Below are 27,559 nucleotides of genomic sequence, written 5' to 3'. Positions count from 1 at the left end.
CTCATGTCTGTGTGACCTTCTGACTCTCCTTTTTACTTATGCTGTCATAGTTAGTCTTGCCGGAGTCCCTGCTGGCACTCTGCACACAATGTACGCTGTTCTTAACCATTAGGTGACAAGAGGCATACCTAACAACCAGTGGTTCTCTCTCTCATTACATGTCAATCCTGAGACACCAGTGATGTTGGCCTCACATGCTCTTTGGACCTGCCTGATCCATCCTGATGTCCTACTTCTGCCTGGAGTTCTCATCATGTTGCTCCTGTGGAGGATGGCCCCACATAGGTAGCCTAAAGATACACTTAGATGATTCTGGACACTAACAGTTTTGCTATGATGGTTTAGGACTACAATTGCCCTGATTAAATTTTAGGGCTACAGTTATCATAAACAGTCTTGCACTCAAGTCTCCATCAGTGAACAGTTGATAACTTCAACAAAGTAGACTTCATGTTCAAACTAATAATGAATTTCTCAGTTACACAATTGCATTTTTTTGACCATATTGGGCACAGTTATGGTAGCAAGTTATTTATAATTATGCTGTTATATCACCCAAATGAGGATGGTTCCTCTCAAGGTTTCATCCTCATGTCATCTGAGTTTTTCCCTTACCACTGTTGCCTCGGCCTTGCTCATTAGGGATAAATTTATTAGTTCATATGTTTAAAGTCTTTATTTTTCTGGAAAGCTGCTTTGCAACAATGTCTATTGTTAAAAGTGCTATACAGATAAATTGACTAGACTTTAGTCTTTCATTAAAGCATGAATTTTCATCTAGGTTTAATAAAGGGAATGTAGCACCTTGGGAACATGGGGCCCTTGGGGAAACTGTATCCTGGGAAGGTAGACTCCTAGGAACATAGAGCCCTTGAAAAACTGTGTTGAGAATATTTGATCCTGGGTATATAGGGTTCTTGGAAAACCATACCATGGGAATGTAAGACCCTGGGAACATTCACCCTCTGGGAGTATTTACTCCCAACCCAAGTAGCTATTATGCTATCTCCTGTATTTATCTAGATAATAAGGAAGACAATTTTAGTCTGTACAATGTACATATAGGAAGTACATTATACATGTTGAAGCACATACCATCAAATTTATCATTTCTGCTGCCTAGGTCAAGCGTGTGATTTATTTGGTGCACACTTCTGAGGGATTAGGGCAAATGAGCTAGGGTGGATTGGAACGTAGGAATAGTGAAACAAAATTAGAATGCAACAGGAGTCAAAACAGGGTGGAAATTATTCAGAGTTGGGCAGATGGTGCATGCTAAATTTAACAAGAATGTAAATTTGGTGAAAAATTTTGCATATGCGAGAAACAGCGATGATAACTGCTCAGGTCTTATATGGGGAGAGAAGTGTCTGCCTGTCATTATTACACACACAAGCACATCTTGCTATAAAATGAGCATCTGGTTTGTTTTGTACTACACTTTGGCTTGTCCCCATCATACACACCCACACACACACTTCCGTTAAATGTCTGAAATCGCTGTGCCGACTTCAAAGCGGGTTGCCAAGGTAACCAGGTAAGTGGTAGTTGATTAGGGCGCCAGTCTTTTGCCAGGTTAGTAATGTAAGAGAGATGGAATGAGAATGAAACCCAGCCATAGTGTAGATGCAAATGATGGCACTTCACAGAAGCATTGTGTTCAGTTTTCTTGATATAAAATATAAAGTTTGCAAGCAAATTGTAGGATGGGCAATGGTTTAAATGTGTGTTAATTTTTTCAATTCCTTTGAAATTGTCTCTGAAAACTGCAGTTTATACAGGGTGACAGAGCCTGGAAACAGAATTAGGATACAGTCAGCCTATGCACACCCTCCCTAATGAGTTTGAACCCTTCCTTCTTGGACATTTCTCCCCTACATTTTCACAGTCGTTAAAAATAACGATCACACACTTCACTCGCAAACCCCCCCCCCCCCAAATATTTGTTTACACCTCCTCCCCTGAAGGGGGCCACCACTAAGTGGGTTATGTCTCATTTTACATCACCCCACTAACCCTGTCTCCTTGCCAGCTATATCCATTGTGTATTTTGAGTTATTTTTAGTCCACCTAAAATATTAAGACTGGATAGATTTCAAAAAGCATCTCACAGCTGTGGAGTGTGCGCTTCGTGGCTTCATCCCAAACCACACACTGCTGTAAATAAATAGCATGCCCCCTTGGGTGACATTTACAATGATATTCTGTGACATGGCTATCATTTTAGTACAATAAAAGGGACTGAATCACAAATCTCATTACTGTGCTAAATAGCATATTAGCTCGACATTTTATGTTTAGTTCCACTTATTACATTTATTTCTACTGGGCTGCATCCCAATCATCATGCCTAGGCCACACTACAATCAGTTTCAAATGATTCACACTAGGGTTGATGCTCAAAACATGGAATCCCATCAAATTTATTTTCTTTCCAAACAATCTGAGGTTTGTCATGTTAGGTATGCATGAATTTTACTGCAGAAAATCAAAAAACAATGAATATTGACGTCATGGCTAATAAGATGCCTCGGTCAACTTGATTTGTTCACAGGGGCATCACTGGAGATTTATAGATAGGTGGTAAAGACATTACTAGCGGTGTGATCATGTGACCAGTCATATGATCCATATGTCTGTTTAAAGTCACCAAGCTGCTTATTCGTTTCACCTGTTCAGACACATTCATATAAATAACCCTGTACTTTCACTCAGTTATTGTGAACTTTCACTTCTGGTTTTTACTAGTGACATCACTGAGCTTTTTGATCTGTCTATCCGATATTCTGGTTTTGAGTCTTTGTTGTAACCTGTACTTCTCTGCCCAAGATCTCACCACATAAGATCACTCAATTGAGTATCTACTATTTATCTCACTGCTCATAGGCAAAATGTTACCTTGGCTCTGGAGGTGTGGCTAAATATACAGTATATCCAGTCATGTGATTGATTCGTCTGCCTGTTCTGCAACATTTTCAGTTACGCTGCTGAACATAAGGAAGCAGGAGAATGTCTCTTTACCCTAAAACAAGGGACCAGTCGTGCAACCAGCCCTCGCTATTGCTTTCTCCTGTTGGTTTTGACTTTGGTGATTTGTCTACATAAACTACTTTAAAGCACATACGCAGAGCCATGGCCTCACTTTCGTTTATAAATGCCTTGAGACCTCAAGAATGGCACAAGAATAGTTTTAAGCATTAACAATAAATCTAATATAGTAATTTTTATGATTAAAGTGATTTATATAGGTAGCGGTCTGAGTGAATGACCTTGACGTCCGTAGCGTCACAACAGGAAGTCTGTCGGTCTCATCACCATTTCCGAAGAATGTTCAAACTGCAAAGACTTGGACGCGTTTTGTGAGTAGTTCACAGGCACATTGGGTGCCTATGAAGTGGTCTCTCCTCTGCTCTACACATTTTACTGAAGACTCGTACGAGACTTCTGATCTGTTGAGGAGCGTTGGCTATAAGCCCGTATTGAAAGAGGGTGCAGTATCAACAATTAAAGAAAAATAAAACTACAAGAAAAGGCAAGTATTTTATTTTTAAAGGAAAGTGAGTTCAGTTGCACCAGTCATTCTGGAGTGAGCCAAGGGTTGTTGCTAAAACCTGGGACGGAACGGGACGTGATTTATCGCTCGGGCAGTGACCTCCCCGCAGTTGTTGCTAAAACTGATGACCTCCCATTCCGTCCTGGGTTTTAGTAATTGCCTGAGCCCAGCAGTAATGGCGAAATACACAGTATGAAGAAAAGTGAATGAGTGGAGCTGCCATCTCTCCCTTACGTGGAAGAAGTGAATGAACAGAGAACTGAACGAACACCTGAAAGTCAGATTGTTTCAAAAACAATCGGCCACAAGACCGGCCTTCAAGAAGCGAGAACACAGACGGGTAAGCTCCGACTCTCATTTGGATAAAAAAACAAAAACGCATTGTTTACCTGCATTTAGATGAATACATGTAACTTGTATTGTGTTTGTGTTACCAGTATAAGATTATTTAATTTTCTTCATAATTTGATCGTCTCTGTTCATCTGATTATTTAATTAGCCATTTACGTTTATCAGTGAAAAATGCATGCATGTACATGTATGTTGCATAAGTTATAACACCTATCCTGTTTTAATGAGAGTCAACCCACAATCAATGAAGTCAAATCAGTCTTAGTTGAGCAAGTTGGCAACGGCATTTCTTACTTTCACCATAAATTATCTATATGACTTTGGTCTATAGCTGTAAAAGGCCTTGGCCTTAAAACCAGTTCCTGCTGTGACATCACGCACTCAGGGCTGGCTGGCTCAGCGGGGCAGCTTGAATGCCAACTTTGCGGTCGATTTTAATTCTCAAAAAATATATTTTTTTATTCCCATTTATGCATACAAGAGTCAAGGATGGAGATACTATCCACTCAAATTTATTTAAAAATAAAGGCTCTGTGTATCTCCTTTAAGGACAGAGGATAGGGGGCTACCTACCTACAGACACACTGGATTGACCTTCACTGAACATGTACCGTATATGGTGTAGAGATTAGGGTTTGTGGACTCTGGAGAATCATACAGTGTCCAATATGTCCTCCAAAGCAAGAAGTTCTTGAAAGTGATGGGCACATGGTGGAACCACCACATCCATCATGTGGTGAAGTTTTCATGTCATGGATGGCAGTTGAAGAGGGCATCGTAACACATTATACCCCTCTAATGTGCCTGAAGACAAGAACATCTCATTCCTGGTCTCACCTAACCATCCTACTGGTCAAGGACTCCCATGGATCCAGATACAAAAGCCTCAAATCTCCTGTTCCAATAAAGGCATCCTTGTCAGGTCTTCATAATGTTTCCATTGGTGCATCACACTTCCCTGCATCACCATAGCATCAACTATAATGAAGAACCCAAGAAATTCACTCATTATGTTTTTAGCAATGTTTGGGCATGTCATATATCACTCTGATACACATTTTTTCTCTCCCATGGAGTTATAAATGCAGGTTTTCATGTCCCTGAGAAATGTCAAAGAACAAACTCTGATTTTTCTTGGGGGGGAAGCAAATGCACTCATTTAACCACCCTAACATTGCTGACAGTCAAATCAATTCACACTAACCTAGATCTTTATAAGCTAGCTAACTGGCTAAAATATACTAATGTTAGTTAGGATCAACAGCTCAGTTTGGGTAGAGTGACATAATTAAATGTGACCTATGTGACTGTCCTGTGAGACCGAAGACCTAAGCAGGGAGAATTTTATACAAACTGGATGTTGTTCTGCCTTTGAACATATAATTTTGGGCTGCATTCCAAATCACACGCAATCACACTAACCAGAATAACCGTCTAATAGTTGCTTAACATAAATATTCTTTGTTTATACTGTAATAAATACTCTATCATGCTGCCCTAGGCTAAATTTATTATGAGATTTAAATATATTGGAACCCAGTAGGTGATATTTACCATGACATTTTTTATATGCCTTGAACTACTCAAACTATAGTAGTATGGTTCGGGACAGAGCCATCATTGTGAGACACACCGGAGTGCATCTTTGATGGCAGCCAAAATATTTTTAATGAGCCTGCCAACAAGTTTTTTTTTTTTTTTAACTTAACGTGCGTGTGTTTGTCTCCTTTTACGTATGCAAGTTTAATTGAAACATCCAGCTCCCTCATCCATCACTATTTGCAACCTTTATTTATTTACCTGGAACATGTTAGCTACAGACTTTCACACATACAGGTTTGGCTTGCTATGTCAGATTTAATAGCCAGGATGACCCCTGATTTGACTTAACTAAAATGCAACGCTTGGATTTCTGTGCCCTACACTGAGGTGCTTCATTGACTGATGAGTGCTGCTGTATTTTGGTAATGAATAAAGCAAACCTATTTCACGATCCATACCACCAAACAAACCACTTCAATCTTTAATATATGCTGTACATAGCATCACTACATGTCATTTATAAATCATACATTAGTTACATTCTTATACACCCACCAGCCTGCTGTTTTCTGCAGTTCTCTAATCAGCCAATCCCTTGACAGCAGCACAATGCATAAAATCATGCAGATACAAATCAAGAACTTCAGTTAATGTTCAAACATCAGCATGGGAAAAATTGTGATCTCATAGTGTGACTTTCACTGTGGCATGGGTGTTGGTTTGAGCCAGATGGACTGGTTTGAGTATTTCAGAAACTGGTGATCTCCTGGGGTTTTCACACACAACAGTCTCTAGAGTTTACACAGAATGGTGTGAAAAAAAAACTGAGTGAGTGAGCGACAGTTATGTGGGTGGAAACAAACACTTTGTTGATGAGGGGTCAGAGGAAAATTGACATATTGGTTCAAGGTTTTTTTTTTTTGCCAGGAAGGCTATAGTAACTCATATAATCACTCTTTACAACCGTGGTGAGCAGAAAAGCATCTCAGCATGCAACAGCAGAACACCACATTGGGTTCCACTCCTGCAGCCAAGAACAAGAATCTTAGAATCAAGAACAAGTTCCTATTAAAGTGGCCAATGAGTGTATTTCTTCTTAACATTATCAGTGATCTGGAGTCGCTAGCTACAAGTCCTGATGCTACCTCCAATAACTGTAACTACATATTTTAGCAACTGAGGTATTTAGAAATGAATATAGCTTTTCCAGTAATGAGCAATTTTTTTCACCAACATTTTCATAAAAAACACTAAACCACATTTCAACTTTTCACATTTCTAGTTCAGCATTATTTTATAATTAAACCCATTGCAGTGTATCCATCTGGAAACAAGTTTGATGCTTCTAATTAGTGCAGAATGCACATACAGTAGGTGTGCCTCAGCTGGCTAGCCGTGTTCTCAAAATGGTAGTCTGGCTGTAGCTTAACTACTAAATCATAGGAAGTTTGTAGCTTCCCCAACAGTAGAGATGAGAACCAAAATTTAGTTACAGTTTAGAACTGAATCCAAAATGCCAAGTACTGGGTATGTGTGAAAAAAAAAAGGATTTCAGTTCTGCTTATCGGTACTGTGATAACTTATTATTGCAAACAAAATATCTGCAAGGACATAGGTAGCAATCAGCCAGGACCTGTCTATGTAACCGTCATGCATCAACACAACACCATGTCCATTTGTTTAGAAATGAGCTAGCATGCAAGGCTAACGTCACAACAGTGTGAAACATGGACCATGATAAATAAACAGTCAAAACATTTGACTTAAAAAAAAAATCATTTTGGAATTAAAATCAGAGAGGATTGAGGCAGAGTGAGAGCCACACACATAAGACCACTTCTGTATTCGGCTTTTGAAATGAGGAGGGTGGAATAAACCCCCTTTATGCAGACCAAAACGACCCAGTGCTCCATTCAAGTGAATGAGGAGTCAAACTTTTGATCAGACTCTTTGTCTTTTTTCAGCTGCTCCCATTAGGGGTCAACATAGTGGATCTGTTCTGCATACGTATTTGATTTAGCATAGGTTTTACACCAGATGTCCTTCCTGACGCAACCCTTCCCAATCTATCCAGGCTTGGGACCAGCACTAAGTTTGCACTGGCTTGTGCAACCCCAGTGGCTGGGTATTTTACCTAATTTGCATGTCTTTGAACATGCAGATTCATGGGGAAACTCCACACAGAAAGGCCCCCGTCGGCTGTGAGGTTCGAACCCGGAACCTTCTTGCTGTGAGGCAACAGTGATAACCACTGCTCTACCCTGCCACCCCCAAGCTTTTCACCAAACTTTGGCCATTATTTCTCTCTGTGATAGTTAGCGGGTATTTGGAGGAATTTACAGCATATTCCCAGGTACCTATGTGTTTCTGCAGGAAGCTGTTTCTATATGGCTTCTCAGTTTCGTCAGCAAAATTTTGTTTGTGAGGTAAGGCCATTTATGAGACTGGTAAACCCGTTTATGAGACTGGTACTGTTCCACTTTTGCTCCCATAGAGATGAATTGTGTTTTTCTATATTGGGATATTCTAAGGTATTTGTTGAAACAGAAAATTTACAATATTGGTCTGTGTGCATACGTGCCAACCCCTGAGAACAAAAAGCGGTAGATCAGATTGCGCAATGCAATCGGGTCCTTCTAGGAGGGTCTGGAAAATTTTGAAATTAAAAAAAAGGTGTAAAATGCCACATTCTCCTGCATTCTGAGTGCCATATTTGAAGAAAATTGGTAGAGAAATCGGACTGACATACTTCTCAAAATGCTGCTTCTCACCCCGCCTCAATGTTTTGATGCTGGATGATCCAACAACCAGGTCACTTTGAATTTGTTGTCATAGTGAATCTTTTTTCTTTGGCGTTTTCATTGTTTGTGATCACCAGAGCGTGTTTGGTTTTTACAAATACTGATGTGATTTGTTGTACGATAATATGTGACCTCATTGTCGATTGGCTAGAACCATAACGAGAACCAATGGAATGGCGCGATAAAGTGATACAATTTAGATTCAACATCCTTATGTTGTCGTTCCATTGGTTCCCAGCTTCAATTAATATTTTGGGGGAACCCCCCCCCCGCTATATTTGACACTATATACTTGTATCCCCTGTGCCAAATACTGTGCAGTATTCCCCTGTCAAAATTGGTAGGTGACCACATGAATCAGTAGAATTGGCGAAAGTATGTACATGTAACTATGCTTTTACATAACCGAGCTGTTACAGGCATTCAGCAGATGCTCTTACCCAGAATGATGTACCACACACTCAGAGCAGCCTGGGGAGCAGTTGGGGCTTAGGTGCCTTGCTCAAGAGCACGTTAGTCATTCTGCTGGTCCATGGAATCAAACCAACAACCTTTTGGTCCCAAAGCTGCTTCGCTAAGCATTAGACCAGGACTTCCCCCTATTGGTGCTACTGGACATTAGCATACGTTAGCCAGTCAGCTAGTTTATAAATGGCTACATTATTGATAACTGAGTTGATCATTGGCAGTGTTGGAGGTTCACTGGGTGAATTTGCTTTTTTTTCTGTCACTGCAGGAGACGTCTTCAGAACAGAGAAGTCTGCGCTTTGTAACATGACAGACAATCTGTGTTTATAACTTAAAGAAAGGGAGCGTGATCATGTCAGGGTCCTGTGGACCACAGGTTCTTACAGCATCTCAGAAAGCTCTGAAGATGCGAAACATCATTTGTCACGTGACCGTGAGCCCTTAGTGCAGGCGGGAATTCCAGAGAGCGCGCGAGCTCATTTTCACAGGATCACCGGTTGGGACAGGACGGACTTTTCACGGCGACACACACACACACACACACACGGTTTTGTCTGAATGGTGTGCGGTTAAATAATCTAAAATGTCCTGCCCGGAAGAGAAAACGAAGTGCTCGAGCCAACCCGGTAAGAGAACTCGCCTGATTTCACACTTGTGTCCTTCAGTCAGAGATTTAGTGTTCGGATTTCTGACTAAACTGAGGGCTGAATCTAAAACTGCGTTGTCCTCCCTACATTCACGCACTTCGTTGATTCAATATTCAGCGGAGTTCTACAGACTCCGTAGTGTACTTTATATCTAGCAGGGATTCATTTGGGACTGGCCCGCTGTCAGAAAGAAGTTGATTTGGCTAAACGTTGAATATGCAAATTTATTTTCCTCAAATGACAACGAGCTTTAATGAGGTAAAGTGAAGGTATAATAATAATAATAATAATAATAATAATAATAATCTAAAACTTATTATTATTATTACTAAATACGAAATTGTGTCGTTGTATTTTTCCTCATATTGATTAGCAACATGCTAACTAAACCGTAAAACTGGCAGAATTTTTTTTAAATTATTTTCTTATGAACAGAAACAGTACAGTACTATTATTACAAATATAATGTCTACTTCATTACTAATTAATCCTGATATAAATTATAACAACAATAATAATGTGAAGGTTTGGTGCAGAATTGACCTCGGTGTGTACATGAGGAAATAGGAATTTATCATCATCATCATCATTACACCCAGTTTATTCTGATAAATAAATAATTGCTCTGATTAAATTGTATGAGGATTTTTAAAATAATTTCTTAGGTTATTAAACAGTCGGCTGAGACATGTTTACTGTAATGAAGGTCTGTCCAACGCTCCCAAATTTTTATATACCTGCGCCTACATAATTTAACTTTATTTTTAAATCACAGGTTTATTTTAATGCACCTGTTCTAATAATTTATCATTTCTATAGAAACGGCTCATTCACAGGGACTTGCACAGCAAAGGGTCCACATAATCCAAGGATAATAATAAAAGCATTAAAAGTTATTTAAAGGTACAATAGTCTATTTTTTTTTTTAATAATTTACTTGTACAAATAAGACATGGAGAACACGATAAACTACAATGGGTTAAGCCGTGGCCTTAGCAAAAGATTATTGTTGCTGAGAAAACCTGGACTTCTGGTCCAGAATGCTTGTTCGTGTTTGGATGCACCTCCTGTTATTAACACTATACTGTAGATCCTGGGGGTGGAGCCTCATGAACATGGGCGAGAATCATTCAAATATAAAACCCACCTACCTCTTAGAGACCTAATCTTGGTGGTGGGGGTGGGGTAATATTAGCTAATACACATTTAACAAAGAAAAACTTACATCACTGATATTTTTGAAGTGAAGTTTTCTGTAAAAAAGATATTTATTAAACATTTATGGAAAGAGTCTCCAGTGTTCGCACTTTGTAACAGTCAATTTTCTGCCATGGGAATATGACAGGCTTTGTTTATTGTCTTAGTGTTATCAGGAGAGAAGGAAAAAGATGGCTGGTGAGAGAACAATTGTTTTATACCTGCTATAATGTAAGTGTAATGCAAGCAAGCCTAGTGGTTAGCGTTTTCGCCTGTCAACCGGGAGATTGCGAGTTCTACTTCTGGTCGGGTCATACCAAAGCCCGTTATCAAAATGGTATGTACTGCCATCTGGCCCCCCCACTGTAACCCCCAGCTATGTAATAGGCAAGAGGCCAAGGGCTATAGAAACGGAGATCGATGCCACCCAATGCGCCTTAAGAGCCTGGTTAGTACTGGGACCGGAGACTGCCTGGGAAGACCAGGTCCTGGCACAGGAAGGACTTTGATAACATAATATCAATGATGTAAGGTAACTTGTTTTGTGGATGCTCTACAGCATTAAATGTAACTCTAAATGGATAAAAAGTGTGACATTCTTGAATCAGTTAAAAATTGTGTTCCTTGGGGTGTTTTTGTTATAGGACAGTTATCCATTTTGGGGCAGTAACACTAAGGCCCAATCCCAATTCTAATTTCTACCCCTCCCCCTCCCCCTTCCCCTTGGCCCTTCCCCTTGAAACTGAGCTACAAGGGATAGGGCTTGAAATTCAACCCCTACGTATTGGGATAGCCCTTCAACGATCGCATACGTCATCGCGTACCTCCGTCAGCGTTTACGTTAGCAAAACGCGACCAAATGCATCATTGGCTGCGACCAGCCGCTACAGTCAGAGGCAGAACCAGAAATCTCTGCTGAAATGCCGTCTCCCACTTTTTCGATGCTTGCTGGGAGGTCACCTTTCCCTCCAGGCCAAGCTCCTTGATCAGCGTCCTGTATCATAAATATGAGGAGTGATGCAAACACTGTGAAGAGCAAGCTAATGTAGGGTGTGATTTGTTAACTAACACCACTGAATGGGATATCTTTGGCGCTTCGTGCACCACATCCAACAGAATGAGGTGTCAGAACACTCATGTAAACAATAAAAGCGAGAATAACAGAACAAAATGTACGCAGTCAAGCAACCGAAAACAATACTCACTCCCAAAGCTTTTTAGCAGCAGCTTTGGATTTCAGAAATCGCTGCTCATTCTCAGCTCGAAAGCGAATCAAGCGGCGTGTTTCCTCTGGATTCCCTAGTTCAAGTACACAGTGATGGGAAGCTGGTTAACGTAACGACACAACAGAAAAGCAGATCCTCTGTTGTTTGTAATTACTTGAGCTAACTGCTAAATAACAACTTTGTTCACAATTTTCATTGCATCAACCGATCACACAACGTTAATGTTATAGTACGTTAACGTTAATAGGCTAGTTAACACTATTGACGTAGTTATAGAACGGTTTTAACAACTTACGTAAATAATGGAGAAAATACTTACATTTATGACAATCTTTCGCCGCGGGAACCGCCATCTTTCTGAAATCCGCATGAAATCTCGCTGAAATCCGCATGGCATTGTGGGAAATCACTCAAACCCCTTCGTTCGGAGTCAGCTCCAGGAAAATCTCCGTTTGGAGGGGTACAGAAGCCCTACCCCTTCCCCTACCCCTCCGCATTAACTGGGATTGGGATACCCCTACCCCTTCACGTGAACGCGCAAAATGGAGGGGAAGGGCCAAGGGGTAGGTCCAAGGGGTGAAATGGGATTCGGCCTAACTCAGTTTTGCACTAGGCCACATCACACTGTCCCATCCTTGATTATTTTCCCATAATCGCATGCCATGTTGCGTTTTATTGCTGATATTTATCAAACTGAAGATTCACACTACAAAAAATGTAGTTTTATACTAGCACCACCTCTTTTAAGCTTCCTTTGAGTTCATTCCAATCTCCATAGATAGCTGTAGGTTAAAAAGCCATACAAGTGTACACTAGAAAAGAAACTGATGGACAAGATTTATATTAATACTGACTTTTCTTGGTCCATTTCCAAATATATGTTAAAGTGTCTCAGCTCTGTAGGGAACAGCACAAGTGAAGAAAGTGTGGAAACTACTGTATCTGACAAGCTCTGTCCCAAAGCTCATTATACCTTCATCCTGTTCTTCTTCCCTCCCTCAACAATTAACCCTTGTTTAGTTCTTTTGCCCTTTTACACACACGCGCGCGCGCGCGCGCACACACACACACACACACACACACACACACACACACACACACACACACACACACACACACAAACAGAGTCTAATTTGAAGTCCAGTTTTAGAAGAGAGGAAGTGACCAATGGCAAGGTGAGCTCACGTTATACTTTTTTAGAAAACACACACACACGGTCTACACACACAGCTGTATCTTGAACCAATTAAAACTTTATCTACACTAAAATTGCATTTATGGAACATCAAGACTGGAAACATCACATCTTGGTATCTGTTTGTTTACCTGTCTTATTACTCTATTTAACACTACCAAAATACTATATCTGTTTAGGTCACCCTCTAACCGTCTACATAACCATAATCATATTTTACTGTAAACCAGGGGTGTCCAAACTTTTTTCAAAGGGGATCAGATTAGAGCACATTAGACACTAACCCTAGATCAAACCCTTACCTTAACCTTGGTCACCAAATATTATTCATGAATTATGCAAAATACTTTCAGCTTTAATATGAGTATTTACATCCAAACTGAGTCAACACTGTAGGAATTCCAGCACATTGTATGTGTAGTCCCCCATTTAAAGAACCAAAAGTAATTGGACAAACTATCAGTCATAAATTAAACTGTCATTTTTAATACTTGATTTAAAATCTGCATTAGTTAAGGACTATTTCAAGAATTAACAAAAGGTTTTCCATGCTTAGTGGTTGGAAGCATTGCCATTTATAACCGTAATGTTATAAACACTGTAGTTGGGCTTTGGCTCCCTATCATACACACTAAAGGCAAGTTTATACTTCTGCATCAAATCTACGTCATCGGGTTCACAGTGACTGTGACTGGTCTGCTTGGGAGCATCACATTTCCTCCTATGCGTTTCCAGCTGCTTCTTCTTCTCTGCAAAAATCAGAAATCCATTATCACAATATCATGCTAATATAAATATAGAAAGTGTGAGGCTCTATATCAGCTGTAGTTAATTATAACTGGCAGTTTAATCTCACATCTTGATCCTGTGGATTTAAACACTGGCGTTATTTTTGTACCTTATTCCTGAGCGCGCATTGGGACTTTCACTTCTAGCAGTTCATACAGCTAAAGACAGATGAGTTAAAACACTTCAGAAATGCGTTCAGTGAGAATTCACTTGGTTTATAATTAATCACGTGAAGTTTCTTTTTCCTCCAGTAAATTTTTTTTCAAAATTTTGGCCATGTTATTTTCCGTATATTATTCCTACAGTGAAACAGAACTTGTATTCTGCTCTTCTTCTGTGTGTAAAAGCAGTAAATTCTGGTGTGTTTCATGCGACAGCACCTTCTGGAGGAGACACGCACCTTACATGCAAGTACAAGTGCTTCACTCTGCATGACCGTCAATGCCGTATCTATGACATAGGTTCTACATAGAAGTATAAATTGACCTTTAGGGAGAAGCTGCTGGCCAATTAACATCTGTCCATGGGCTGCATTTGGCCCTCAGGCTGGACTTTGTACCCCTAACCTAAACCATCTGCCTTTGTACTAAACCATGAAGCTACCTTTTTATTCAACTACACAACATTTTCTCCAACTGTCCATTCATCATTTTATTATTTTTCCAAACAAATGTTTAGCTAGCTATACATCTGTGAGTTCAACTATCTAACTATCCGTACAGTGGATAAAAAGTCTACACACCCCTGTTAAAATGGCAGGTTTTTTTGTGAAGTTAAAATATGAAACTAGAGCTGAAAAAGATAAGTCATGTTAGAACTTTTTCCATCTTCAACATGAAATTAGTGTATAAAAATTAAGTGAAAAATTATCTGAACCATTTAGGGAAAAATAAAAAAATTCAAAAATAATTATTATACTACTGGTTTTCAATGAATTTATTCTGATTAACCTCAAACAAAGACTAGCTGTTTCTGTAGGATTCTATTGATGTCTTCTTGGTTTCATCTGGCTGCTGAAGCTATGGTCTGCAAAGAGCTTACAAAGCCTGTATGATATCTCACTTGTCAAAAGATATCAACCAGGAGAGGGGTATAAAAGAATTTCCAAAACATCAGCTGTACCATGGAACACTGAAGGCCATCGTCAACAAGTGGAGAAAATGGAGTATCACAGTGACATCACCAAGAACAGGACGTTACTCCAAAATTTACAAAAGGACATGATAAAACCTTGCTATGGTAGCTGCTGAGAGACCTACAGCAACCTTGAAAGAACTGCAGGAATATCTGACAAGTACTGATTACCCTCTGCATGTGACTCCAATCTCTTGTATTCTTTATATGTGTGGGATATGAGGTAGGGTGGCTCGACAGAAGCACTTTCTCACAAAAAACTTCCAAGCCCAACTAAATGACCCCAAACCATGTGGCAAAATGTGTTATGATCTGATGAGAACAATTCCAAAAGTTATAGTAATTCCATCATTCCAAAAGATGAGTTTGGCACAAAACAGCACATCACCAAAAGCCCACCATACCCAAGTTGAAACATGGAAGTAGCAGCATTATGCTTCATGGCTGCTTTTCTTCAGCCAGAATTGGGGCTTTTATCAAGGTGGAAGGAATCATGAATAACTACAAATACCAGTCAATTTTAGTGCAAAACATACTAGTAAACTGAAGATGAGAAGGAATTTCACCTTTCAGCATGACAATGACCCAAAGCATATATCCAACTCAACAAAGGAATAGCTTAACCAAAAGAAGATCAATGTTTTTGAATAGCCTAGTCAGAGCCCAAACCTGAATCCAACTATAAAGCTGTGCACAGGAGCTGTCCTCACTATTTAACAGCTCTAGAATGTTTTTGGAACAAAGAGCGGAAGATTGTCAAGTCAAGATGTACCGCACTAAGTGGTATAATAAAATAAAAAAGTACTTCAACAGAATATTAGTTTAGGGGTGTGCACACTTATGGAACTAGGTTATTTTTTTGTTTGTCATTGTAAGTTTTTTTTTTCCTTTTTCCATAAAAATATTTCTGGTCATGTTTCACTTTGTATACTTTGCAAATTCACATGAACAGTGGCAAAAGTTCAAACATAATTTATCTTATTTACAAAAGCATGCCATTTGAACAGGAGTGTGTCAACTTTTTATGTCCACTGAATGTCTATCAACTGTCTCGCTGTTTTCTACCTCTTCCGTAACACTTCCTGTCAGTGGAGTCTTGGTGGAATTATTGCCCTTCCACCATGAATGAGTGAAGCACAATTGTTGTGGTTGTAATTCTGTGCTATGTATTGACTTAGTCACTGGCCATGGTGCTGAACCAGTGCTCTTGATTGGTGGTACCATTGAAAAAGAACATCCCAGTTCTGGGGTGTCATGGCACAATTTACTTCAGGAATACAGATATAATGGAGAAATGGCAGCTGTTTTGAAGGTGAAGAAGGGCAAGGAACCAATTGGTGACTCAGAGGATTGTTAAATATGTTGAAAGATTGTTGGACATGTTGAAAGGGAGCATAGTCTCTGATGAGCATGAAGGGCAATATGGTGAATATCTCAGTTCTATTTCTTCCCATGTTACAGCAAGTTCCTCCAACTCCACTGCCCTGGTTCCTCCAACTCCACTCAACACTGGTGAGAGTAATGGGGTGCTCTACACCACCATCTGTTGGGAAAGGACTACTACCAGCCCCTTCTCTGATACAAGCTCCTTCAGGGCCCCACATGATCTTTTCTGGTAGCACTTTTTTGCTATCTTATTTTGATTTATTGGTGGGTTGGGGAAATCACTTCATGGTCTCCAGCTTGTTCTCTTGAGGCCTTAGAAGATTGCCATTGATTCTTTAGCTCGGGGACCTATGCGTTGGTTGAGCCCTGCCTTGTTAAATGCCATTAGCTCCTTCTGTAGGTGCACAAAAGCTTTTGGTAAAATCCAACTCTGAGAAAATGATACTCTGAGATCAATATGGGTTCCTGCAATATGGCTCCATGTGCTGTTGCATCCTCTGTACTTAATCTAGTAGTAGGAGGTCAGTTGCTCCCAGACTTCTGTGGATACATCCAGCCATCTACAAGGCTTGTGACCAAAATAATACAAATTCACTCAGTTTGTATGGGTAAGTGTAAATATCTACCTTCCATCAACACCTGATGACTGAACAGGTGGTCATCCTACTTATGTTTTGCTGGATCAAGAAAGGTTCATAGCTACCCCCTGAGCCAACTGCCTTGGGTAAGTTGTTGTTGTTATCTACTGTTACATTGGTCACATGCTTGCATTGCCCACCATAGTTCTTGTGCTTTCTCCTGTTTTAGGTTGTCCTCCATGTGTGTTTTAATACAGACTGCCAACTCGAGTGACCTGCTGTTGTTGAACAAAGGTCTCTAACAGATGCATTCTGTTGGCATAAACACAGAACTACACAATCTCCGATTACTTACTTTTTTTAGCCACAGCTTCCTCTTTGGTCTTCATACGGTCTGCTTTCTCCACTAGTGTTATATACAGTAAGGCCCTAAATAACATTCCACAAGCACAAATTACATAAGGATGGTTAACCCCTCACTATTCTCCAATAAGCAATATTTTTGTGCCTCCAGGTTGAGCAGCATTTCCCACAGGTCTGAAATATACTTGTGGTAGTACGGTAGGTGGCAGAAAAGGCCAATATTACCTGCTCGCACAAAAATGGTCTACTGCATTTAATTTAATACACTTCGTATTTAATTCTGTGCTGAGCCAAATTGCAACGAAATTTCGTTCGATGTACACTTGTTGCATATTGAATGACAATAAAGGATGTCTAAGTCTAATGTGCTGCCCTTTCAGTCTGTTTCTCAGGTCAGTTTTGACTTGAAAAGCAGATGAAAAACAGACAATTGGCTTTAAATTACCTATACAGAAATTAGATACACAATATATTTAGTGCTGGAAGAAAGATAAACTTCAGTTACCTGGTTCATGGTTGAAAAATCTGTCTTGAAGTTTACACTGGAGACAGGGATGACCAGCCCTGCTGCAACTAGAAGGCAGAGGTTTGTATATATATTTCTGCCCATTCATCATTTTCACTGGCCAGCAGCTGCATGATCTGAGCTTGAGTCTTGTCCTTCAGATATTGGCCAAGACAGGGCAAAAGATCATACAGTGTAATTGAAACATTACATTAATGGCATTTAGTAGGCACTCTTATCCAGAACAATGTACCACATACCCAGAGCAGCCTGGGGAGCAGTTGGGGATTAGGTGCCTTGCTCAAATGCACTTCAGTCATTCCTGCTGGCCTAGGGAATCAAACCAGCAACCTTTTGGTTCCAAAACTGCTTCTCTAACCTTTAGGCCATGACATCCCCCAAGCATTTACAGATGTCAAAACAAGCAATTCTAACCACCAGGACAGATGAAACAGAAATCAATTTTGTTCATATTAATTCAGGTAATTTTCCAACCCTAAATGATTCGGATAGTACATGCTGCATGTAAGAGGTCCACTCATGCAGAACTGTGGCTTCCTGTCCTGGAATGAACTTCTTTGTATGCTTAAGGTGTTCAACATGGAAATATTGGTCATTTCATCTGAAGTAACTGCCTTTGGATGCAGGACGCTGAGGGCCCCTAACACTTCAGTGTGCTGGAACCTGTACTCAAGATTGCTCTCCAGGCTGAAGGTTTGAGGACCTGGAATGATATACATTTTTCAGTTCAAGGAAAATAGAATCTTACAATTTTAAAGAAGAAGGGATATATTTACATGTCTGATGCATTTGGCCCATGGTTCTTCCAGGGGTGCTCCTGGTTTCTGTGTTCCCTCCTGCTCCTCTCCTCCTCACTGCCAGTGCTGAATTCCAATTCTTTCTGGATCATCCAGGTCTTGCTGAAGGTGAGCAAGGCATGATTTGGAGAGTGAAGTCTCACCTGCTTCAAGAATGTTCCTCAGAGTAGCAAGTGTGGCTGGAATTGAAATGTGGAAGAAGGCAACCATATTATAAATCACATTAGGCAAATATCTGGGAGCATCATGCTTTATCAAGTGCATCCCTTTGAAATTGACCTGACGCAAGTGAGGACTGATTCTTTATACTATATTGATGAGGCTCTGAAAACATGTGGCACTTCTTGCAAAATACTAGAGCCCTAAATTCTATGAATAACCATTTTAAGTGGCCTTTCTTTACTGGAGGCTTGTGTTGCCTGCACACATGGCAAAACACTCCTGAAAAAAACCCCAACATATTAATTCTGACAAAAATAAGTTTTGTTACAAATACAGTGTCTTGCAAAAGTATTCATCCCTCTTGATGTTTGTCCTGTTTTGTCGCATTACAAGCTGGAATTAAAATGGATTTTTGGGGGGGTTAGCACCATTTGATTTACACAACATGCCTACAACTTTAAATATGCAAATTGTTGTTTTATTGTGACACAAACAATAATTAAGATGAAAAAACCCCAGAAATCTGGAGTGTGCATAGGTATTCACCCCCCAAAGTCAATACTTTGTCAAGCCAGCTTTTGCTGCAATTACAGCTGCCAACCTCTTGGGGTATGTCTCTATTAGCTTAGCACATCTAGTCACTGGAATTTTTGCTCATTCCTCAAGGCAAAACGGCTCCAACTCCTTCAAATTAGATGGGTTGTGTTGGGGTACAGCAAGCTTCAAGTTATGCCACAGATTCTCAATTGGATTGAGGTCAGGGCATTGACTCAGCCATTCCAAGACATTTAAATGTTTCCCTTTAAACCACTCCAGTGCAGTTTGGGCAGTATGTTTAGGGTCATTGTCCTGCTGGAACGTGAACCTTCATCCCAGTCTCAAATCTCTGGCTGACTCAAACAGGTTTTCCTCCAGAATTGCCCTGTATTTAGTGCCATGATCCATCTTTCCTTCAATTCTGACCAGTTTTCCTGTCCCTGCAGATGAAAAATATCCTTACAGCATGAGGCTGCCACCACCATGCTTCACTGTAGGAATGGTATTCTTAGGGTGATGGGAAGTGTTGGGTTTGCGCCACACATGCGTTTCCCATGATGGCCAATAAGTTCAATTTTAGTTTCATCTGACCAGAAAATCTTCTTCCATGTGTTTGGGGAGTCTGTCACATGCTGTTGGGCAAACTCCAAATGTGTTTTCTTTCTTTTTTTTCTTTAAGCAATGACTTTTTTCTGGCCACTCTTCCATAAAGCCCCGCTCTGTGGAGTGTACGGCTTAAATTGGTCCTATGGACGAATACTCCCATTTCCGCTGTGGATCTTTGCAGTTCCTTCAATGTTATCTTTGGTGTCTTTGTTGCATCTCTGATTAATGCCCTCCTTGCCTGATCAGTGAGTTTTGGTGGGCAGCCTTCTCTTGTCACGGTTGTGGTGGTGCCATATTCTTTCCATTTTGCTATAATAGATTTAATGGGGCTCCGTGGGATATTCAAAGTTTGGGATATTTTTAGAACCCAACTCTGATGTATACTTCTCCACAACTTTGTCTCTGACCTGTTTGGAGTGCTCCTTGGTTTTTATGTTGTTTACTTAGTAGTGTTGCAGAGTCCAGGTCGTTCCAGAACAGGTTGATTTATACAGACATCATGTGACAGATCATGCGACACCTTGATTACACACAGGTGGATCTTAGTCAACTAATTACGTGAGTTATGAAGTGAATTGGTTGGACCAGCTTTTATTTAGGGGTTTCATACGAAAGGGGTTGAATACCTATGCACACTCCAGATTTCTGTTTTTTCATCTTAATTATTGTTTGTGTCACAATAAAACAACAGTTTTCACCTTTAAAGTCGTATGCATGTTGTGTATATCAAATGATGCTAACCCTCCAAAAGTCCATTTTAATTCCAGCTTGTAATGTGACAAAACAGGACAAATACCAAGGGGAATGAATACTTTTGCAAGACACTGTAGATTGTCTACTACTTACTCGATAGTGGATGGCATCATTCTTTTGGACTGATTAAAAAAAACAAAATTTAAAAATGCTAAATTGAGTCACGTAATATACTTTGGTGGCGGGTATAACTGGGAGGCCAGTCCAAGTAAAGTCTATGTGTGGGGAAATGCTGTTGATCTTTAGCTACTATTGGGTGTCAGTTTATATCACAGCATTGTTGGATTCCTGAATCTGATTGTCAACGTGTGTTGATGAATTTTCTCTTACAGCTTGGACAGTAGTTCCAGCTGCAAGGTAAATCACAGGTCGATATTAAGGCACTTGTTCTGACATGTCATCATTTCTATAGTAACAGCTAATTCACAGGGACATGCCTTCACCGAGATGCTCCACCTAAATGGATAAAAAATGTATAATTACTGCTATGGTGACTTTTTCTGTAAGGAGATGTTTATTTAGCATTTATGGAAGTGTCAGTGCTTTGTAACAGTCATGGGTAAAGCTTATGACATCTTCAAGACAGAGAAGTTGTGATTTCTCAGTAACATAAGCAGTGCCTTTTTTATTTTTTTAACTTCAGTAGAGAAAATGGAGATGCTGGTGAGGGAATGACAGTTTATAGCTGCTATACCATCGGTGATAACAGGAACCTTCACAGAGGTTCCACAACAGTAAATGTAATTGCACATGGATAAAAAGTACAACAACTTGCTCTTTAATATAAAAAAATGTTGACAAATTGCAGTGGTTTAATAGGAGTAAAAACATGTGGGACGTACTGTTATAGGAATATACCCAAATTCAGTGAGGTACCCATAACTCTGCTTCATGTTGTTATGTCACACCCCATCACTACTTATTTTCCTATAACAGCATGCCTTGAGTGTTTTATTACTTACATACCCAACTGTTTAACTAGCAAGTGTATCAGTCTAGTCAACTGTCTAATTATCCATGTAGTGTATATGTTTATATATTAGTATTTCAGTCTAACCAACTGTCTAATACAGGGCTCTACAGTGCGCACATTTCACTCGCACTTGCGAGCGAATTTTTCGGCATGCGAACGACGAAAAAAAAAAACCACGCGCATTCGTGCGAGGGCTTCTTGCAGCCGACAATTTAGGAAAGCACTGAGCACAGACGCGACGAGTTTAACATTCTAAAATGTATCAAACGTTAAACTGCAAAGTATGTACATCCAGCGCTGGATAGCCTACCTAATATAGTGTAACGAGTAACGGCCTGTGTGTTCAGTGTTGTGTACGTGCGTGCGTGTGTGTGTGTGCTGCCTGCGCCTTGCTCCCTGTCTGTAGTTGCGTGCATTGCCTGTCTTGCACTGCGGTGGTTCCCACGGTAGCGGGGGGGGGGGGGGGGGGGGGGGGGGAGTGAAAAAGTTAAATTTTTTTTGCCGTTCTGCCATGTTAATGCGCTCAATGTGAAAGAATTTTGTGAATATCTCCTTCCGTTTTCATGTAAATCCCCGTTGTTTGGAGGGAGCACTCTAAGAAAATCCTTCACTTTCTGTGTGCCACTCTGTGTGCCTCTCTGTGTCTCTGCTCGCAGCGCGCGGGTGGGGGAGGGGCTGCTCGCTCTCATACACACACACACACACACACACACGAGGGAGGAGCTGCTCCCTCTCAGAGAGAAGCAGGCTTGTAGCATCATGGCAAGTCACACATTCACACAGTTCAGTGCAGCTCCTGCAATTGCGACTGCTACTCGCACTGCATCACTCTCACAATTTCCCCTTTTTACTAATTGATATGCTAATTTTCCCCACATGAGTGGCTAAGGGCCCCTTCCCCTTTTCTTGAAAAAAAACCCCTGATGAGTTTAGGTTTAACCCTTTGGTGACTGACCCCTTGAAAATGGTTCCTCCAGGAACCATGACGTTTCAGTTGTCAAGACAACGGAAAAACTAAAATACAAATACAAATACAAGAGCATTTTGTTTTGTGCACAAGAGCATTGTGATGTATCTTTCTGTTTTTGTATTTTAGTTTTTCTGTTGTCTTGACAACTGAAACGTCATCGTTCCTGGAGGAACCATTTTCAAGGGGTCAGTCACCAATTAACTTCCAGATCGGATGTCAGAACAAATGTAGTAAAGCAACCAGGATGTTTTTCTTGGGATCATCCCCTTGTTTGCATCTTTCCCTTTCCTGTTTGAAAGATGCATTTAACTATTAAGTGTATAGTGGTCAGAGTTTGGTTGGATACAGGGAAAGGTGTCAAATGTAAAAAAAAAACAAAACAGCATCGTGAAACAGCCGGGAAAGGGTTTATCCCTTGTAATTGTCAATATAACTAATGGGGTATTGGGTATAAATAATTTTCCCATAGATTGAAATCACTATATGGGTGTGCTTTTACTACCTTTAACATGAATAGGCAGTCAAAACAACAGTTGACCTACTTTCCGGACTTAGGATTTTTCAGAAAATATGCAAAAATAGTACCATATACAAATGCTTAGTTTATATTGAAGGAGTTGGATAATCAAAGTTTTTATTGGCTTAAAAGTTTGATAAAAGGTGCCTGTTGATAGGGTTAAAGGTTCATTCCAGTCATCATGTGCCCACGTGGCCAACTAATGGCCTGAAGTAGGGCGTACCAAATGGTAATTTTGTCCTGAAGCCATATTTGGGGCCCTCCTGTACCCCCACCAAACCATGGAGTGCCCTGAAACTCTCTAAGTACACAGTAGAGTTCCCAAATATGATGATAAATCAGTTGAAACCCCATCAACATAAAAACTTTCCAAGATATGGACCCCCAAAATGTCAAAACAATTATTGTGTCATTAAAAAATCCACTTTTAAGGGGTTAATACTCGTATCTATAAAGTTAGTAAACCTGTGCTATTTTTAGGTGCAGAATCTGATAGACAGGGCCAGAATACATAGATATAGCAATTTACAGGTCTATATCCCCCTTAGAACAAAAAATATGGGCCTCCAAAAATGCTTGCAAATTAAGTGCGCAATTCCCGGACCCCAAAAGTGGGCGTGGCACCCAAACTTTGAAGGGCCATAACTCAAAAAACGTTCGAGCTAGGAAGCTAAAATTTTGGATTCTTTCATTTGACATCATAAGGCACTAAGAAAATAAAAATAAGGCAAATTGAAGAGGTGTCACTGGGGAGGTTTTGGGCATTTGTGTGAATTGACATGGAATGACCCCTTTCCAAAACAAGGCAGATAGGTGACTGGAATGGTCGCTAACAATGCGTAATGATAAACAACAATGCACAATATTATTATCAATCTTATCTGTGAATGACACAGTTTTGTTAACATATGTTGCCGCCGTATACCTCTTCTTCCATTCAAAAGGCTGAAAACGGATATGAGTTCCCCTGCAAGTGACATAATGTGAAAAAGGCTAATTGTTCAAGGTGGTTATGGCCTGTGGGAAAAAACTGTTTTTGAGTCTGTTGGTCCTTGCTTTGATGCACCTGTAACGCCTGCCTGAGGGCAGCAAGTCAAAGAACTCAGAGCCAGGGTGGGAGCTGTCCTTGATGATGTTGTTAGCTCTGCTGAGCTCTGCTCTCTGTTTAGCTACTGTTTGTTCATTCATTCAGTTGTTCGTTATTCATTTGTTTGTTCATTCATTCATTCATTCATTCATTCTCAATTGAATTTTGCGTTTTATGTGTTGGTGTGTCTAAGGTTTGCACTGCAATAAACCTTTAAAATGAAAACCTACTTGTGCTTGTGCCCCCATTTTTTTTCCCTGTGCTCCTAAAATTTTTAACTTAGGAGCACGTGTGCTCCTGAAAAAAAAAATGTTAGTGTAGAGCCCTGGTCTAATATTTTTATGTCTACATAAATTTTGTTTTATACAGTTAATAATGATGACTATTTTTAGAAGGTTAATAACCAGTTTAGCTCACACTGATCTCACAGTGGGCCTTCTGTCCAGGCTTGGGGCCAGTGCTAAGCATGCACTGTCTTATACAAACCCAGTGGCTCTGGGCATTGTACCTAATCTGCATGTCTTTGAACTGTGGGGAAAACCGGAGGAAACCCACACAGACAGAACATGCAACTCCACACAGAAAGGCCCCTATCGGCCATGAGGTTCAAACCCAGAACCTTTTTGCTGTGAGGTGGCAGTACTAACCACTGCACCACCGTGCGACCCAAATATAGTTAAAAAAGTAAGCTAGCTTTAGCTTTTTAAAAATTGACAAAAAAATGTAGCATTCAGTCTTTCCATGTATTTCTTTGGTATGAGGCACCTTACAGCAGTTACTGTGACACACACACAGACACAGAGTTCAAAACAGTCAATTACACCTGTCACACACAGGATTATAGCTAATTACATGCAAATCCACTTCTGAGGAAGCTGATGATGAGAGAGAGAGAGATAAGTGGATAAATGTAGATGGGGAGTGTCACATGTCAGAAGGTTAAGATGTGTTACCATGGTTACAGATGGCTTTCAGTGTAGTACCGTCATGACATTTTGAAATTTCAATGTCATATTTAGCAAGGGAATAAAAATCTGGACATGAATATTAATATAAACAATTAAAAAATGTTTTACGATAGCAATAAGATTAATTATGTTACTCCCAGATTTCCAATGTGTAGATTTTATATACCTGTATTAATGATCTCATGATCTTCTGTCCCATTACACAATCTCATCTCATACACATTACACATTAAAAAAAAAACACCCAAAAACTTTGTTGTGGGTGGAAACCTAAAATTACAGCTTTATGTCTGACTGCTTATGTCCACTTGCACTGGAGACTCCTTCCATAAATGTTCCTATACTATGTTACTGATAAGATAGCCTTTTATTATTCCACAAGGGGAAATTTACATTTTTACAGCAGCAAAATATATAAAGAGAAAAAGATAAGGCAATGAAGGAGTAGTGCAAAAGAATCAGAATCACTTTTATTGCCAGGTATGTGGACACACATGAGGAATTTGACTCCGGTTTCACTTAGCTCTCATAGTACAAAACAGATAAAAAGCGTATACACAAAACAAACAAACAAACAGAAAGAAAAAAAATGGTGTAATAGGTGCATAGTGCAAAGTAATCCAAGTAAGTCAAGTATGGAATAGATAAATATAAAGTATACAGTGTGCGCAGAATTATGGTATGAGTGTGCAGATATTTTACAAGTGATATTACTGATATATGAATCTGGATTTTAGCTGTTCATCACAGAAAGGATTTTCCCTTTTGGTGCAATATGGCGCATAGTACAAAGATGAAATAGTAAATATAAATAAGTATAAATATAAATATGAGTAACAGTGAGCACAGAATGACAGTACGAGTGTGCAGATATATTGCAAGTGATATTACTGATATATGAATCTGGATTTTAGCTGTTCATCACAGAGACAGCCTGAGGTAAAAAACTATTCTTGTGTCTGGTTGTTTTTTGCGTACAGTGATCTATATTGCCTCCCTGAGGGGAGAAGATTAAACAGATTGTGACCAGGGTGTGATGGGTCCGCAGAGATGTTACCTGCCCATTTCCTGACTCTGGACAGGTATAGGTCTTGGATGGAGGGCAGGTTGACACCAATAATTTTCTCTGCAGACCTTATTGTCCGTTGCAGTCTGTTCTTCTCCTGTTTGGTGACCGATCCAAACCAAACAGTGATGGAAGAGCAAAGAACAGACTGAATGATGGCAGAGTAGAATTGTGTCAGCAGCTCCTTAGGCAGGTTGAGCTTCCTGAGCTGGCGCAGAAAGTGCAACCTCTGCTGAGCCTTTTTGATGATAGTGACTGTGTTGGTCTCCCACTTCAAGTCCCGAGAGATTGTGGAACCCAGAAACCTAAAGGTTTCAACAGCAGTCACATTGTTCTTGGTGATGGTGATGGGCAGCAGGGGGCTCCTCCTAAAGTCCACTGTCATCTCCACAGTTTTGAGTGTGTTCAGTTCCAGATTGTTCTGACCGCACCACCAGACCAGCCGTTCAACCTCCCGTCTGTATGCAGACTCGTCACCATCTCGGATGAGGCTGATGACCGTTGTATCGTCCGCAAATTTCAGGAGTTTAACAGACGGGTCTCTTGAGGTGCAGTCGTTGGTATAAAGGGAGAAGAGCAGTTGGGAGAGCACACACCCTTGGGGGGCGCCAGTGCTGATAGACCGAGTGCTGGATAAAATGCTCCCCATCCTCACCTGCTGCTTCCTGTCAGTCAGGAAGCTTGTAATCCACTGACAGGTGGAGGAGGGCACAGTGAGCTGGGTGAGCTTGGTGTGGAGGATGTCTGGAACAATGGTGTTGAATGCCGAACTGAAGTCCACGAACAGGATCCTGGCATATGTCCCTGCAGTGTCAAGGTTTTGCAGGATGTAGTGTAGACCCATATTTATTGCATCATCCACTGACCTGTTTGCCCAGTAGGCAAACTGCAGGGGGTCCAGCAGGGGGTCTGTGATGTCCTTCAGTTTTGAGCGTGTTCAGTTCCAGATTAGTACTAAGTATACAAAAGTACTAAGTATACAAAAAAGGATATATATATATATATATATATATATATATATATATATATATATATATATATATAACAAATATGCATAAATTAACATGTTTGCAGATATATAGTTAACATAAGTGTATTACAAAGGTGGTATTGCATGTGTAAGTATTGCACAGGTATTACCAGTATTACCCAGATAGTATTGCACAAGTAAGTCGGTATATTGCACAAGAGCCATTTTAACCATGCTTAGCTAGCAGTTTGTTGTAAAGTACTGATGCTGATAGTGCACACAGTATACGTTCAGAGGGGTTTCTATGGATGTAGAAGTGATCTGGACAGTATTGTTCATTATTGTGAGGAGTGTCTGGTACTGTGCTTGGTGAGATGCCGGTTGTACAGTCTCACAG

This window comes from Neoarius graeffei, chromosome 14 (genome assembly GCF_027579695.1).
Source record: "Neoarius graeffei isolate fNeoGra1 chromosome 14, fNeoGra1.pri, whole genome shotgun sequence".
NCBI classification, from domain to species: Eukaryota; Metazoa; Chordata; class Actinopteri; order Siluriformes; family Ariidae; genus Neoarius; species Neoarius graeffei.
This window is presented reverse-complemented; position numbering follows the sequence as displayed.